This window comes from Hyperolius riggenbachi, chromosome 4, assembly GCF_040937935.1.
Source record: "Hyperolius riggenbachi isolate aHypRig1 chromosome 4, aHypRig1.pri, whole genome shotgun sequence".
In the NCBI taxonomy this organism is placed as follows: Eukaryota; Metazoa; Chordata; class Amphibia; order Anura; family Hyperoliidae; genus Hyperolius; species Hyperolius riggenbachi.
The window spans coordinates 111,238,986-111,256,092 of record NC_090649.1 but is presented as its reverse complement, the minus strand read 5'-3'; the positions used below and the strand labels follow the sequence as shown (position 1 = coordinate 111,256,092).

General features: G+C 43.5%; 1 long non-coding RNA gene across 1 annotated transcript in view; it reads left to right on the top strand.

Annotated features, from left to right (window-relative positions):
• Window positions 1-16,362, top strand: part of LOC137570460 (uncharacterized) — a 96,751-nt gene extending 80,389 nt beyond the window's left edge. The window contains exon 3 of the long non-coding RNA XR_011031054.1: window positions 16,258-16,362. This is a non-coding gene — a long non-coding RNA (uncharacterized lncRNA). The remainder of the gene's footprint in view (window positions 1-16,257) is intronic.
• Window positions 16,363-17,107: the final 745 nt, after the last annotated feature.

Below are 17,107 nucleotides of genomic sequence, written 5' to 3'. Positions count from 1 at the left end.
TGTTTGCAATAATGTTTTACAAATTTAAAACCTCTAATAATGTCTATGAAATTGCAAATTGTGAATACGATATTCTTTCCTGTTTTGAAAGTGAAAATTTACATTTGTTAAAAAACGATAATATATGTATAATCATTATAATTGTATGATATTGTATATAACCTTCATTTATCGTTTCTTCATGTAATAAAATCTGAAAATATTGTTTGTAACAATGAAAAATAACTGCAGTAAAATATTAGTAAATATTACTAACATTTTACTACAACTAAACCTAACCCTACTCTCACACAGAACCCTCCCTCTACCTATCCCTAACCCTTAGACCCCCATGGTGGTGCCTAACTCTAAGACCCCTAGTGGTACCTAACCCTAACCACCCCCTGGTGGTGCCTAAACATAAGACCCCCCTGGTGGTGCCTAAACCTAAGACCGCCTGGTGGTGCCTAACCCTAAATCTCCCCTGGTGGTGCCTAACCCTAAGACCCCTCCTGATGGTGCCTAACCCTAAATCCTCCCTGGTGGTGCCTAACCCTAAGACCCCCCCTTAGTGATCGCTTTAGTGTGTGGATAATAATGTTTTACAAATAGTGACTGTAAAAAATATATTATGATTTACTTACTGATCGCTTTTTATGTGGATAATAATGTTTTACAAACAGTAAGTAATAAAATTTTAAATAACGGTTTAGCTAAATACGATAGATATGTTTAGTATATTTGTAAACGTGATTTGTCATGGGGGCAGTTATAAAATGTTAATAATCTCTGGGCGCAGATATAAAACACTAATAATCTCCGGCGCCCTTTTTTCCTGTTCGGCGCCCATTAAACGATATTTACTATGGGAGTGAATGGTGGAGCCCTTTTCGTCCACTAGCTGCCAGCGCCCTTTTTTACTGCTCCTGGGACACGCTGGGGATGTGATGGCCAGGGGACAGGAATCTGATAAAGAATGAAGAGGACAAGATCGCCACTGGGGATCACTGCTAAGAAGACAGGAATCCACGTGCAGGGAAGGTGCAAGGTGCTGGTGAGGGATCCCGCATGCCAGGGATGTCGCAGGTGAGTAATAGGAATTACTGGCCAAGCCTGACTCGAGTACAGCTATTTTTTTAGGACAAGTCAGGTTCGTCCTTACAGGTAGGGAGGTTAAACTGTCATTTTCCTGAGTTTAAAAACATTTTTCTTTTGCATTTTTAAAATTCATTTTCTCAAAAACTACAAGATCTTTAAAAAAAAATATATTTTATGCCTTTTCCACACCCTTTTTGATAGCATGTATGTGGGCTTTGCTATGACCACTAAATTCTGCATGAAATTACACAAAAATTACATGAGATTACAAATTGAATTACACAAAATCAGTTGAATGTCCAATTTGTAAATAAGTATGGCTGTAATTGAGAAAGCTTGCACAAAATTTTAGTTAGCAGTGTTCAGTTTCTTGACTGACTACCGGCTCATAGGCAAACGCAGGGGGGTATTACAGCTGCCCAGATTCCCCCCTCAGACCAGGGCCGGTGCAGTGTCTGGAGACAGGCATGAGTTGAGACACCAGAATATCTGCAGGTAACCTGCAACTCACAGCACTGCCCCATTCTTTCCCTGCTACAGTTGACTTTGGATGGAGCAGCAGCCTGTGTACAGAGTAGAGTTGGGCCGAACCTCCGATTTTAGGTTCGCGAACCGGGTTCGCGAACTTCCGCGGAAGGTTCGGTTTGCATTAAAGTTCGCGAACCGCAATAGACTTCAATGGGGATGCGAACTTTGAAAAAAAAAAAATTATGCTGGCCACAAAAGTGATGGAAAAGATGTTTCAAGGAGTCTAACACCTGGAGGGGGGCATGGCGGAGTGGGATACATGCCAAAAGTCCCCGGGAAAAATCTGGATTTGACGCAAAGCAGCTTTTTAAGGGCAGAAATCATATTGAATGCTAAATGACAGGCCTAAAGTGCTTTAAAACATCTTGCATGTGTATACATCAATCAGGTAGTGTAATTAAGGTACTGCTTCACACTGACACACCAAACTGTTCACTGAACAGAACAGGTATGCAGTGGCGGGTTCACTGAACAGAACAGGTATGCAGTGGCGGGTTCACTGAACAGAACAGGTATACAGTGGCGGGTTCACTGAACAGAACAGGTATGCAGTGGTGGGTTCACAGAACAGGTATGCAGTGGTGGGTTCACTGAACAGGTATGCAGTGGTGGGTTCACAGTACAGGTATGCAGTGGTGGGTTCACAGAACAGGTATGCAGTGGTGGGTTCACTGAACAGGTATGCAGTGGTGGGTTCACAGTACAGGTATGCAGTGGTGGGTTCACAGAACAGGTATGCAGCCAGGGACAAGCTAAGCCTAACTAATCTTTCCCTATGAGAGTGTTACGATTCATATTGTATCATCTCCTGCCTGCTGGTGGTGGTATTGAGTTGGACTGCCCTGGACTTCCACTATCCACCAGCAGGTGGCTTATCATTACATTTAAGGACTTGCAGTTCTTTGTATGGCCTGCAGAGGCCTCTAATGTGTCTTTGAGCAATTACCACCAGATGCTTCCTGTTACATGGACTATATAAGTCTGCCTCTTCCTGCAAGTCATGGCCAGAACTTCCTTTCTACAGGTCTGAGTCTCTGGTCACCTCTGTTGTTTCATACCTGGTTTCCTGTACCTGCTCTGTGATCTGATTACCTGCTGCTGAACCTCTGCTAGTCCTGACTCTGCTTCTGTCTATTCCTTTGTACCTTGCTTGTATCTGATTACCCGTTGCTGACTCTGTTATTCCATTTTGACCTGTCTTTGCCTGCTCCCTTTGATACCGCGTTATTGTATATATATATATTTGCTTGTACATATATATCTCCTGCATGCCGTTTGTAGATAGATAGATAGTCAGGGTTTTGGTTATATGTGTGCACACTGTTTTGTTTGGTTTGCGGGAGATTCACTGTATATATTGTTTGCATATGGTTGTATGTTATTTGCATGATTTGGTCCTTAATAAAACACCTTTTTGCACATTCCTGTCTCAGTATCAGTGTTTCTGCAAACTGTGGTCATCCATTGCAATACCTGTTGTTCCGTAACAGTAAGTTCTGGCCATCATACTGACCACTGCAGACATACTGTGCACTGATACCTGTTGTGTCCAAAAATGGATCCGCAGCAAATGTATTATTATGCTTTACTGGCTGATGAGGAAGAGATTGAATGTCGTGCTGAATTTGCTGGTTTTTCTAAGGCTGAAATACAGCAGTTAATTTTCCAAGCCCACAGTTATGTTAAGTTGGGAATCTTTAGCACCCAAGATATTGAAAATTTAGCCAGGATCTGGAATGACCTTGTACACCCCAAGATAACAAATGTTTGTTTGCAACCTGATTATGACAGAAGTATAGTCAGCGATTATGAACCACCTTTTGACAACTATGCCATAGAAGCTCTAATTAATTTGTTTGAGGATGACAGGGAATGTTTTCTTGATTACTACTCAGGCAAAGATAAACAGAGCGTGCAGGCTTGCATTGATTCCCTCCAGTCCCTGATTACTAAGGGAATATGCAAGTATGGGAAAGCCTCTCTTTTGCTAAATGCATGGCAGAAAATTATCAGGTTCCACAGCTCCTGCCTTACCTGTTATAAATCCTGTCCAGGTTGACTTTACTTCCGAACAAGTTAACATGTACCATAGTTATTTGAAAACAGACAGAAAAGCATTTTTTCACTTTTACATTAAGCAAAGCTTTGCATTTGTTTCTGGATGTAAATGTGCGGTTGAGAGTCTATTGTTTGAAAGAAGATGTAAGCCTGAGTCAGCTCATGCCCTGATTGATGCATATTCTGAAATCCTGTCATTATGCAAATCCCCTGTTAACCCTCTGGCTACCTCTCATCTAGTTCAGAACCCTCAGTCCTCTGCAGCTAAAGTTCCTAAATGTCAGTCTTCCAGAAAGGAACGTTTGGATTTTGTATTTAACTCTGACCAGATTGATCGTTTGTTTGATTTTATGAAGAGAGATATGGAAGGTTTTTATGAATGTTACTCTGAAAAAAGTGAAGTGTATGTATCTGCCAGTATACATGCAACTGAAGATTTGTTGAAATATAAGCTTTGTAAGCAAAAATCAGCGGTTGCTCTGATCTCTGCCTGGCGTGAAATCCTGTCTTCCCGTTCTCACTCTCTTTCTTCTGCTCATTTTCCATATACCTCTTCCTGTGTCCAGAACTCAGAACCTGCAATAGTGAAAAAACCTGTAAAATCAGCACCCTTGCAAACCGCTATCAGGTCCACACCCTGGTCCTGGCAGTATCCAGCTACATCTAATAAGCCTGCTGTTGCTCCAGTTTCCAGAGTGATCACCAGGACTAGACGCAAATACTTTCCTACAGCTTCCATTACTCCAGTCATCTCACCTCCTGTGCAGCCTCCAGTCATCTTACCTCCTGTGCAGCCTCCAGTCATCTCATCTCCTGTACAGCCTCCAGTCAACTCATCTCCTGTACAGCCTCCAGTCAACTCACCTCCTGTGCAGCCTCCAGTCATCTTACCTCCTGTGCAGCCTCCAGTCATCTTACCTCCTGTGCAGCCTCCAGTCATCTTACCTCCTGTGCAGCCTCCAGTCATCTTACCTCCTGTGCAGCCTCCAGTCATCTTACCTCCTGTGCAGCCTCCAGTCATCTTACCTCCTGTGCAGCCTCCAGTCATCTCACCTCCTGTGCAGCCTCCATCCAACTCCTGTATGATGCAGCCTCTGGTTAATGTTTCGGTGACACCTGTTATACAAACTCTTGCCTTCCTCTCACAGCTCTTGCAGACTTGGTATGCTCCAGAATCCAGTCCAGCCGTGTGTTTGTCTACAGAGCCTTACCTCCAGTCTGCAGAGACTTCTAGTCAACCTGCAGAATCCTGCTCACAGTCTGGAGAGTTTTGCATCCAGTCTGCAGAAAACGGCATACAGCCTACAGAATTTCAATCTAGTATCCTGCCCACTCAGTTTCAGTTCCAGCTCGCACAGGCCCAGTCCGCACAGTCTCAGTGCCAACTCGCACAAACTGTATCAGGGTCTCAGCCAAAGGTCCAGTCAAGCGCTCAGCCAACGGTTCAGCCATGCGCTCAGCCAACGGCCCAGCCAAGTACTAAGCCAAAGGTCCAGATCCATGCAGTTATGCAGTCTGTTGCCCTGCCTGAAACTACTGAGCCTGTTGCCCTGTCTGAAGTTTCCCAACCTGTTAACCTGCCTGAAGTTTTCCTGCCTTCTGTTTCACCTGATGTTATGCAATCTGCTGCCCAGCCGTCACAGACTTTTGCTGCTGCCCAGTCTCCACAGACTTTTGCTGCTGCCCAGTCTCCACAGACTTTTGCTGCTGCCCAGTCTCCACAGACTTTTGCTGCTGCCCAGTCTCCACAGACTTTTGCTGCTGCCCAGTCTCCACAGACTGTTGCTGCTGCCCAGTCTCCACAGACTTTTGCTGCTGCCCAGTCTCCACAGACTTTTGCTGCTGCCCAGTCTCCACAGACTTTTGCTGCTGCCCAGTCTCCACAGACTTTTGCTGCTGCCCAGTCTCCACAGACTTTTGCTGCTGCCCAGTCTCCACAGACTTTTGCTGCTGCCCAGTCTCCACAGACTTTTTCTGCTGCCCAGTCTCCACAGACTTTTGCTGCTGCCCAGTCTCCACAGACTTTTTCTGCTGCCCAGTCTCCACAGACTTTTGCTGCTGCCCAGTCTCCACAGACTTTTGCTGCTGCCCAGTCTCCACAGACTTTTGCTGCTGCCCAGTCTCCACGGACTTTTGCTGCTGCCCAGTCTCCACGGACTTTTGCTGCTGCCCAGTCTCCACGGACTTTTGCTGCTGCCCAGTCTCCACGGACTTCTGCTGCTGCCCAGCCTCCACAGATTTCTGCTGCTGCCCAGCCTCCACAGACTTCTGCTGCTGCCCAGCCTCCACAGATGTCTGCTGCTGCCCAGCCTCCACAGATTTCTGCTGCTGCCCAGCCTCCACAGATCTCTGCTGCTGCCCAGCCTCCACAGATTTCTGCTGCTGCCCAGCCTTCACAGACTTCTGCTGTTGCCCAGCCACTAGAGACTCCTGTTATCAACGCTCCTGATGCTTCCAAGACTGCTGTCTGCCCTGTTAGTACCAAGCCTGCTGCAGCGCCTGATGTCTGCCAGTTTCCTGCTCTGTCTGAGACCTGCCAACCTGTTGTCCACTCTGATCCTGTCCAGTCTCCTCCTCAGCCTGATGATGCATGCCAGTTTCCTGCCAAGCCTGTTGGTGCCTGCCAGTCTCCTGTTCAGCCTGATCTTGCTCATTTTCCTGCCAAGACTGATGATCCTGTCCAGTCTGCTGTTCAGCCTGTTTCTGTCCAGTTTCCTGCTCAGCCGGATGATGCCTGCCAGTCTCCTGCTAAGCCTGTTGGTGCCTGCCAGTTTCCCGTTCAGCCTGATCCTGTCCAGCCTTCTGCTCAGCCTGATGATCCTGTCCAGCCTTCTGCTCAGCCTGATGATCCTGTCCAGCCTTCTGCTCAGCCTGATGATCCTGTCCAGCCTTCTGCTCAGACTGATGATCCTGTCCAGCCTTCTGCTCAGACTGATGATCCTGTCCAGCCTTCTGCTCAGACTGATGATCCTGTCCAGCCTTCTGCTCAGACTGATGATCCTGTCCAGCCTTCTGCTCAGACTGATAATCCTGTCCAGTCACCTGCTCAGTCTGAAGATCCTGTCAAGCCTGATGATACCTGTCAGTCTCCTGCTCAGCCTAATGGTCCTGTCCAGTCTCCTGCCAAGCCTTATGCCTGCCAGTCTCCGGTCCAGCCTGATACCTTGTCTGATATCCTCCAGTTTCCTGAGATCCTGTTTTCTACATTGCTTTCTGTCCAAAAGATGCTGGTCTGGATTTGGTTGGCATTATTTCCCTCCCTGCCCACCCAGGTTTGCCTTTTACTGCCTCCTGTATTTGTTGCTGCTTTCTGGGTCCTGCCTGATGTTGTACAGTCTTTTATCCAACTTGCCATCCTGCCTGGACATTTACAGCTTATGTTACAACATCCAAAGACCAAGTTTTTAAAGTGTTTTCCCTCCCTGCCCTCCCAAGCTTGGCCTCTGCGACCCACCTGGCCAATGTTTAGGTTGTCTGCCCTCTTGTGGGACCCTGGTGGACATCTTCTAAAGACACTGTGGAGCGTCCTGAGGCCGCTCCTTCAGGGGGGGGGTACTGTTACGATTCATATTGTATCATCTCCTGCCTGCTGGTGGTGGTATTGAGCTGGACTGCCCTGGACTTCCACTATCCACCAGCAGGTGGCTTATCATTACATTTAAGGACTTGCAGTTCTTTGTATGGCCTGCAGAGGCCTCTAATGTGTCTTTGAGCAATTACCACCAGATGCTTCCTGTTACATGGACTATATAAGTCTGCCTCTTCCTGCAAGTCATGGCCAGAACTTCCTTTCTACAGGTCTGAGTCTCTGGTCACCTCTGTTGTTTGATACCTGGTTTCCTGTACCTGCTCTGTGATCTGATTACCTGCTGCTGAACCTCTGCTAGTCCTGACTCTGCTTCTGTCTATTCCTTTGTACCTTGCTTGTATCTGATTACCCGTTGCTGACTCTGTTATTCCATTTTGACCTGTCTTTGCCTGCTCCCTTTGATACCGCGTTATTGTATATATATATATATTTGCTTGTACATATATATCTCCTGCATGCCGTTTGTAGATAGATAGATAGTCAGGGTTTTGGTTATATGTGTGCACACTGTTTTGTTTGGTTTGCGGGAGATTCACTGTATATATTGTTTGCATATGGTTGTATGTTATTTGCATGATTTGGTCCTTAATAAAACACCTTTTTGCACATTCCTGTCTCAGTATCAGTGTTTCTGCAAACTGTGGTCATCCATTGCAATACCTGTTTATTGTTCCGTAACAGAGAGAGGGCGCAGCAGCTCGCCCTACTCTCACTAATGCAGGCACACGAGTGACCGTAATGGTCGTCGCTGCCTGCCTTTTAGTAGGGGGGAGTGGCTCCAGGGGCTAGTGTAGCCTAAATGGCTACACTGGGCCTGCTGACTGTAAGGTAGAGGGTCAAAGTTGACCCTCATGGTGCATTATGGGGCGAACCGAACTTCCGCAAAAGTTCGCCTGCGGGACGCGAACGCAAACCACGGAAGTTCGCATGGAACCGTTCGCACGCCAACCGTTCGGCCCAACTCTAGTACAGAGCATGCTCTGGGGTATGTCAGGTATGAGCACAGCCCTGTGCCCTGCTGTGTGAATGCTTCACTTTCCCCTTCATTACCAATTTCGGCTGTCCTCATTATTATCTGTATCTAAACTGCTCCTGATAGATCCCATTGTCGATCGGGAGCAGATCGGACATTAAGGAAATAATTGTTAGATCTTGTCAGTCGGAAAGGAAATTGCATTATGTGTACCCAGCATGATGCCCTATCATATTATTATACTGTATTGTGCGTGGCTGAGGGAGACCTTTCTAGAATCCCCCCCTTGAAAATCCTGGGTTTGCCCCTGGGCTGATCTCCCGGCTTTTAAAATGTGTACCCCAAGCTGTGTTAGGCAAAGGAAAGGGGTGGTTAGGAAGTTAGTGTTTTTAGGCAGAGGAGAAGTGAAGGTTAATGTTAACACTAATGCTAGCATGGATGGATAGTGTAATGGTTAAGGGCTCTGACACAGGAGACCAGGGTTCAAATCTCAGCTCTTCCTGTTCTGTTAGCCAGCACTTATTTATTGTATTTATAAAGCGCCACCATATTCAGTAAGGAGTTCTTTGGGCAGGACTCCCTAACAATGCTACTGCCTACTGAGCGCACTCTAGTGGCTGCCTTGCAAGTACTTTGAGTCCGACAGGAGAAAAGCACTATACAAAAAACTAGAATTATTATGATTATCAATTTATGTTAAGCAGAGGAGAGGGGGAAGATAGTGCAGACAGGAGGAGGTTAATAAAAACTACATGGTCCAATTTTGAGGGGGCTTTTTCGACCAGAGAAATCTTAAGAATTTTTCCACTTCATTGAATAATTTGAACAAAAGAAGAAATATACCATAAAATCGATCATATTTATGAAAAAAAAATAGAAAGTATGGCCACCTTTAGATGTGAGGAGAGCTTAGTGCGAAGGTGGTCATAACCAATACAATCAGTTTCTTATGCAAAGTAGAATAACAATGCCCATGCCCATGTGAATTTAACTTCTTGGCCACTCTCTCTGTAATGTGCAAAAGATGTTTATAAAGCTTGGTGGCACACAGTTTTTTTCCCTACTTTTCACATACCGGTACTTTATACTGTTTTAAATTTTATCAAATGTTGTGAAGACAACTCCTTATAGACAAACACTCATAACAGAACTTTTTTAATCTGTAATTTTGCTAGTTCAGCTCATAACATTTCACAACATACTGTTCAGCAAATTGTATTCACCGCAAATTGTTTTACTGCCTGCTGTGATCACTGCCATCCTTAACGTTTTAGTTCAGATGCAGTGTTCAAAAAAGTCTGGATTTAAAACTACAATGCAAAAATGTAATCTTGATGTTTTGAGTACAAATGTATTCTATCCTTCTGCCGCATCTGCTCCTGCCACAGAAAACATGCCCTTCTCTCAGAGCATTTGCCCCTAATGTTTATAGAGGTAGGGGAAAACATAGAGCAGTTCTTGGGGGAAACTTTAGAGATGGCTTAGGAAAGAGATATTCTGTCACTCCTTCCAGAGTGGTTTCTGAGCGGCTTTCAAAGTGGCAGGTGGAGTGGTCACCGACATCAGGACATACAGTATACCCTAATTGTTGGGTGTGGTATGCTGCTTGGTATTATTCACTTGAAAAAATACAGTAAGGTGAGGCTCTCATTTTATTATTACTGGCTGAAATGAATACTGTAAGTCCATTTGATTTTGGGTTCTTGTCCTTCGTACCGTACGCATCGCCGGTGAATTACGCGCCAAGAGAGCTAAATGATGGCTCTCCCTGCTGCTGCAAAACTCCCTGGCATGTTAAATACTATTCCCTTTCTGAGTTGACGCAACTCAGAGGGAGATGTAATTGAGATCCGGCAACTTCTGGAGCCCTGAATTACCTTTATGCACCCCGCGCAGCATTATATTGCTGCTATGGAGCGCCTGGTTTTGGTGCCCGGCGGTGAGCTCCGCCTCTGTGCGCCTGTTGCACTTCTTACACCTACTAATAAAACAACATTTTTCCCACTGCCAGACTGAAAAAGGGAAATTTTATGGAGGAACTCAGTGCACAGTTAATACCATTACTTACATTTCTTTAAAAATGATCAGTGCAGTAGAAAGCTGCATGAATATTTCTTGAGCACTGCTCCTGCCCAAGATGATTCTCGTTTTTACAGATTTGTGTTAGATTAAGTGTTTAATGTCAGATGTAATATCTAATCTTTTAAATCATTCTGCGTTCCGTGTTCTGGTATTAGTCATGGAGAGAATCCGAAGACATAACAACAACAGTTCTTTAGGTGATACCTTTAACGACTAACTGTACAAGATCTTGTTCAGTTAGTTATTAAAGGTATCATCTAAACAACTTTCGTTGTTATGTCTTCGGATTCTATTACAATATGTTACAGTATATATTGTAGTGGCCTTTACAGTGGCAGCAGTTTTTTGAGCCAGCAGTGTTACGCTAGGGTGTGGTTTAGTCCTACCTAAATAGAGCGGCACTGAGCCTATTGGTGGGAACTTGTAGAAGTCATAGAAGATTGTAACAGGATCCAGGATGCAGCATGCCAAGAACCTGTGTGGCATATCTCCCAAAGCAGTGTTTTGTCTATGCTCATTTGTTCTGCTCATAATATTTTACCTATTTTCTTCCTGGTGTGATGCTCCTGTCATTTGGAACTGCTACATCCATCATCATTGTATGGACTTTGGACCTTGTCTACTTCCACAGTAATCAGTTGACTGGCCAAGACCTGTCTGTATATCTGGACCTAGATGTCCCACAGGATCTTGTCCCTGTTATTTTAAATGAACTTCTTTGGAAACTCCCATCTAGACTTGGGTGGTTTAGCCCATATACTGTTCACATGTTCCTGTACACAATGCCAGCCACTTGGTTGTCCTGCATCTTACAACCTGCCATTATGTGGTGGACTGTCTCTGAAGCCTCTCTGTATCTTAGGTCCTGCCTAGCGCAGTAGATGCCCACTTTTACAGATCTGGTGCTTAGTGCCAATTCTTCTTGTGCTGCTATGATAAGCATGTCTGTGCTCTAAAAGCCCAACCCGCTTTAGTCACTGATAGGTTTTCCTAAAGATAAACACCTCAGCTATCTGTTAATGACATATCCCGTGTATGGCTTTGTCTTGTTATGGTCCTTACTCTACTTGGTGTATACACCATGTTTGCCACTGCCTTCGACATTGTTTCTGCAGCTGTTCTTTGTATGCCATCTTACTTATACACATACTTACATAACTTTGGATTCCATCTTACTTAAAGGAATACTATCGATGTATGCATTTATTTTTAAATGCTGTATGTTGTAGCACACTTTAGGGCAAGTACTAGGAGCCATTTGATTCCTCACACAGCTGTTCCTCTCAGCTGTAAAATCCTCCGTCAGTTTTGGCGTCAGTGTTGGATACAAATGTATCTAATACTGAGGGCTCCCAGAGGGCTAGACCATGTCTCTGCAAAGGGGAGATGCTATCAACTCCTCAGTTTATAGTTTAATTATCACCTTGCTGAAAGAATCTTGTTGATATGGTGGTAAGGGGTTAAAGATTCTAGCAATGTGTGTTTATTATCTTTGCTTCTTTTTACTGATAAAGATACTAATAATGCTAATTGTGAACAGTGGTCTGCCCCTCTCAGCAGCTTGTAAAGTGGATGCAGCCTGGAGTGAATCTCCTCAAGCAGGCAGCCAGTGTAACTAAACACAGACTATTGTTACAGCTAGTTATATTCCAGCAATATTCTAGCTCATTTAGTTACCTGTTACCACCTCAGATCAGCCTATTTCTCCTCATGTCTGCTGCATGCTGTGAGTGACACAGTGAAATATATTTGTGAGCTGTGTGACAGAGTAACCAAGCAGCTCAGGGTGACCCAAACTACTATGAGCTGTGTGAGAAATGAATTTTTAAGCAGGGATAGTGAGAGAGAGACCTGGGTGAATAAATAAAGTGCCCCTAGCACTAGTGGTAATGTGTACACTAATATAGAGTATTAAAAAAAAAAGTCGTTTCAATCGATAGTACTCCTTTAAGGTGGCCACTAACGATCCAATCCTTTTCATCCAATCTTACCAAATCTATGTAGTAGAAGAGTAAACTGAGTGAATATATTGAATGTTTACTGTAGGCAGTCTCTTATATTACATAGAAATGGTACGATTGGATGAAAAAGATTGGATCATTAGTGGCCACCATTATACACATGCTTACATAACACTTATAGCTGTAAAGAAGTGGTCTAGGCGCTGTTCAATGTCACAGAGCCTCTCCAAATTAAACATCTCAAGCTGTTGGGAGGATCACTATACAGTGGGGATAGCCCTCCCCTATAAGATGTAGAAGAAAAAATCTGTACAGCGCTCACTCCTCACAGTAGTACATAAGTTTCATAAACCACAGAAATCCCCCTGTCTGCAACTGCCTCCAGTCTCTAGTAGAAATGAATACTCTTACCCGCGTTCAGAGGCTGATTTGCCACAGATCAGCTGAACACGTATTTTTGTTGAATTCCAAATGTTGCTCTCTTCCCTCTAGCACCACGATCTTGGCTCCACTTTTCCTCAAAAAGACATACAATAGAACATAGCGTAAAACTGTAACTTTAAATTTCCCAGTTCCCTTGCATGCCACAGTGAGTGCACCTCTACACCATAAGTGCTCCCGACTGTGTGTGTCTGTGCTACGGCCTCCACCGAACTGTGTATAAAAAATGCTTCCTCACCAGATAAATATGCTGTCCTGTTACAGATCAGCAAACATTCGTATGGATATCACTACTCCAGTTGTTCAAACGGCAGGATTCCACATTGGTAGCAATTCGCCTTGAAGTATACCTCAGAAAGAAACAACAGTATACATAGCATGAACCTGTCACACTTCACAGTTCCTAATTACTCTGCTTGTGCAAAAGTGAGTGCACCCTCTCCTCCGTGCACACCCTTCACACTCAGTGTCCTTACTTCGATTTTCCCCAAACCAAAAAATGTCCCTAACCGCTCACCAGATAAGCTGCTGACCTGTCATGGATCAGCAAACAGCGCTTTGGTGTCAGCGAAGGGGTTTCAGCCAGATCTTGTCACACTGTGCCTGCAGGACTAATACACATCTCTCATAGCGTAACACTGTTTTATTTCCAATAAAATTGATTTAAAATACACTCACATTTGGTAAAAAGTTCATGCGCATATCTAAAAACAAGTCTTGGACGTCCTCACCGGCGCTCAGCTAGTGTCCGCTCGTCTGCCGAGGCCACGCCCTACCAGTTTCGTCAGGATGACTCATCAGGGGCTTTGAAAAGCTGACACCAAAGCGCTGTTTGCTGATCCATGACAGGTCAGCAGCTTATCTGGTGAGTGGTTAGGGACATTTTTTGGTTTGGGGAAAACCGAAGTAAGGACACTGAGTGTGAAGGGTGTGTACGGAGGAGAGGGTGCACTCACTTTTGCACAAGCAGAGTAATTAGGAACTGTGAAGTGTGACAGGTTCATGCTATGTATACTGTTGTTTCTTTCTGAGGTATACTTCAAGGCGAATTGCTACCAATGTGGAATCCTGCCGTTTGAACAACTGGAGTAGTGATATCCATACGAATGTTTGCTGATCTGTAACAGGACAGCATATTTATCTGGTGAGGAAGCATTTTTTATACACAGTTCGGTGGAGGCCGTAGCACAGACACACACAGTCGGGAGCACTTATGGTGTAGAGGTGCACTCACTGTGGCATGCAAGGGAACTGGGAAATGTAAAGTTACAGTTTTACGCTATGTTCTATTGCATGTCTTTTTGAGGAAAAGTGGAGCCAAGATCGTGGTGCTAGAGGGAAGAGAGCAAAATTTGGAATTCAACAAAAATACGTGTTCAGCTAATCTGTGGCAAATCAGCCTCTGAACGCCGGTGAGAGTATTCATTTCTACTAGAGACTGGAGGCAGTTGCAGACAGTGGGATTTCTGTGGTTTATGAAACTTATGTACTACTGTGAGGAGTGAGCGCTGTACAGATTTTTTCTTCTTACATAACACTTACCTGCCTGCAGCCTCCTGGGATATGCATGGAATGAGTGATCGGGTGAGTAATTACACACCGACCACTGCTCAGCCATGCAGGGGTGCCACAGGATGGGGGCCCATGTGGAGGGAGGGAGAAAGATGTCGGCTCCCCTCCCTGTAGTGGCCCTGATCCCTGCTACCATACTTGAGGCTCCTATGCTTATTACCTATGCTGGGGCAACTATACCGGCTACCTATGCCTAATACCTATACTGGGGGTACCTATACCTACTACCTATATCGGGGTACCTATACCTGTTATCTATATGGCGTCACCTATACCTGTAACCTATACTGGGGCACCTATTCCTGGCCATCTAGACTGGCTGCACCTATATCTGGCTACCTGTACTGGCGGCACCTATACCTGGCTACCTATACTGGTGACACCTATATCTAGCTACCTGTATTGGCGGCACCTATACATGGCTACCTATACTATCTGCACCTATACCTCGCTACCTGTACTGGAGGCATCTATTCCTAAGTACCTATTCTTGCTGCACCTATATCTGGCTACCTGTACTGGGGCACCTATTCCAGGCTACCTATACAGCTTGAACCTATATCTGGCTACCTGTATTGGTGCACCTATTCCAGAACAGGAAAAGTGAGATACCAGTACATATCTGGTATTGTTGGATTCAGCAGAATCAGGGCTTTCCAAACATTAACATTTTTGTCAGTAAATGTAATTTGTCTTTCAAATAAAAGCACAACAGTAAAATGTTTTATTTGTATTTCACTTTTTTAACATATTTCACTCAAAAATGTTGTTATATTTTCAGAAAAAGTACAAAATGTTGTTTCAGTGTTCAAGCCCAATTCGTTATGGAAAAAACAATATATAATATGTCTTATTTCATATAGGTTTTCTTGTAAAAAAAATCCTAAGTAAACTTAATGAGTGCAAAATTTCTAAAAACTACTTGGCAGTAGATGTTCGCATTTAGGACAAATTGGCTTGCAGAGAAAGGGTTAAAAAATAACAGGGCCATGGCCCTGAGATCACAATGTGGAAGGAGTTTCACCACGATATTATCCATACACATGTCCCTGATGATTTACAGTATTTGAGATAAGGTAAAGATTTCTAGTGGGAAAGGGGATATCGGCTGCCGATTGGGATTAAGTTCATTACTAGGTTAAAGCGGAATATAACCCTGCATTTCAACTTTGCTCTAAAACATTATTTACAGTATATTATATGCAACCAGCATTTTTTTTTTACTAGACCAGCATTGGAAGGGTTACACAGTGCTTTAAAGTTCCTGGAGATTTCTGCAGACGCATCTGAAGCTGACATAGATACATTTTGTTTACATAAATGTATCTAAGTGTTGAATGTTACTCATCTCTCTGACTGAGAAGGAGTTGGAGGACAGCCAAAGAGTGTGTAACATTTCTCAATAGCTACATACAGTATAACTAAATAGAATGTAACAATCTGAACTTCTGCATATCTCTCCACGGAACTTTAAACCTCTGTGTTTAACCCTTCCAATGCTGGTCTAGTAAAAAAAAATGCTTTTTGCATATAATATGCTGTAAATAATGTTTTAGAGCAAAGTTGAAATGCAGGGTTATATTCCGCTTTAAGGTTCCTCTTTAATTGGTCGGAACTACTGATCAATTATAGTGCAGCCCAATCCATGTTTAGATGTTCTATGCAAGCTTTGAATATGGCTTTTTCCCTGTATTCTAATATTTATAGTATGAGAAACGACTATTGCTCTAATGAAAAGCAGGCAAATATGTTTTACATTTTTGAAAAACGTTATACAACTGTCAACATGTATCACTTCTCCACCACATGTTATAAACATAAGGCTTTGGATGGAGACTGTGTCCAAATGTGGTTTATGATAAATAAAGAGCATTCGATGATTTGGTGTCCATCCTCTGTATATTAAAGCAATGTAAAATAATGCTGGAAAAAGCAAAGGTTGAAAAATGAAAAATTTAACTTTTGTCTTATAACAGAAAACACGGAAAATGGTAGAAAAATCAAGAAAGCAGAGGAGCAACTTTGATAACAGACACCAAGCGGAGAGATGCAAAGCAAAGGGCCCATCTAATTTTTCTGCTTGAGGCAGAACAAAATAAAATGACTCCTTTTAGTGTCTTTGCAGCCATCTGCCATTTAGATTAGTAAATATAACTAATTACTGTTTATATATTAGTTAAAAAGTCATTTTTTGCGCCTTAAAAAGAGAGTTCTTTAACCCCATCCTTACTCCAAAGAGAGTTCTTGCAAATCATTTTCATGCAAACTATTTGAAAAGTGTCGTATCAATTCCTTTGACACTTCAATGATATTGCTACATCAAACAGCACAAACACATGATCGAGTGCAGAAAGTAAATGGAAACATCTTCAAAATGAAGTTCCTAACACATTTTCCTGCTGGCTTTTCTTCCTCATACACTGTGAAGATCTGATGTTCAGGTCGTTCGAATAGAAAATCATTAACAAAGATTTGAGAGGGAAAGAAGAGAGGCAGACATCAATGTGGTCAGGAAGCTGAAAGCTGACAAGTTAACTATTTTAAACGTGCAACAGCCAAAGTATCCCGCATCAATATAAATAGAAATTAAGTAAATTATTCTTCAAGCATGACAGTACATTTAGCAGGACAGATCTACAGAGAAAAGAATAAAAAAAAGGTCTTGAAAAGTTAAAAGGAACTCTTTTAAGTAATGACTATTCTGCGTATATTTGTAGAAGGCAAAACAAATTTACATTTAAGATGCTTACAGACATTTGCTGGCCCTATAAGAGGCACTGTAGTGACATATAGTTGAATGCAGTAAAGTATTTAGAATGCAGGGCC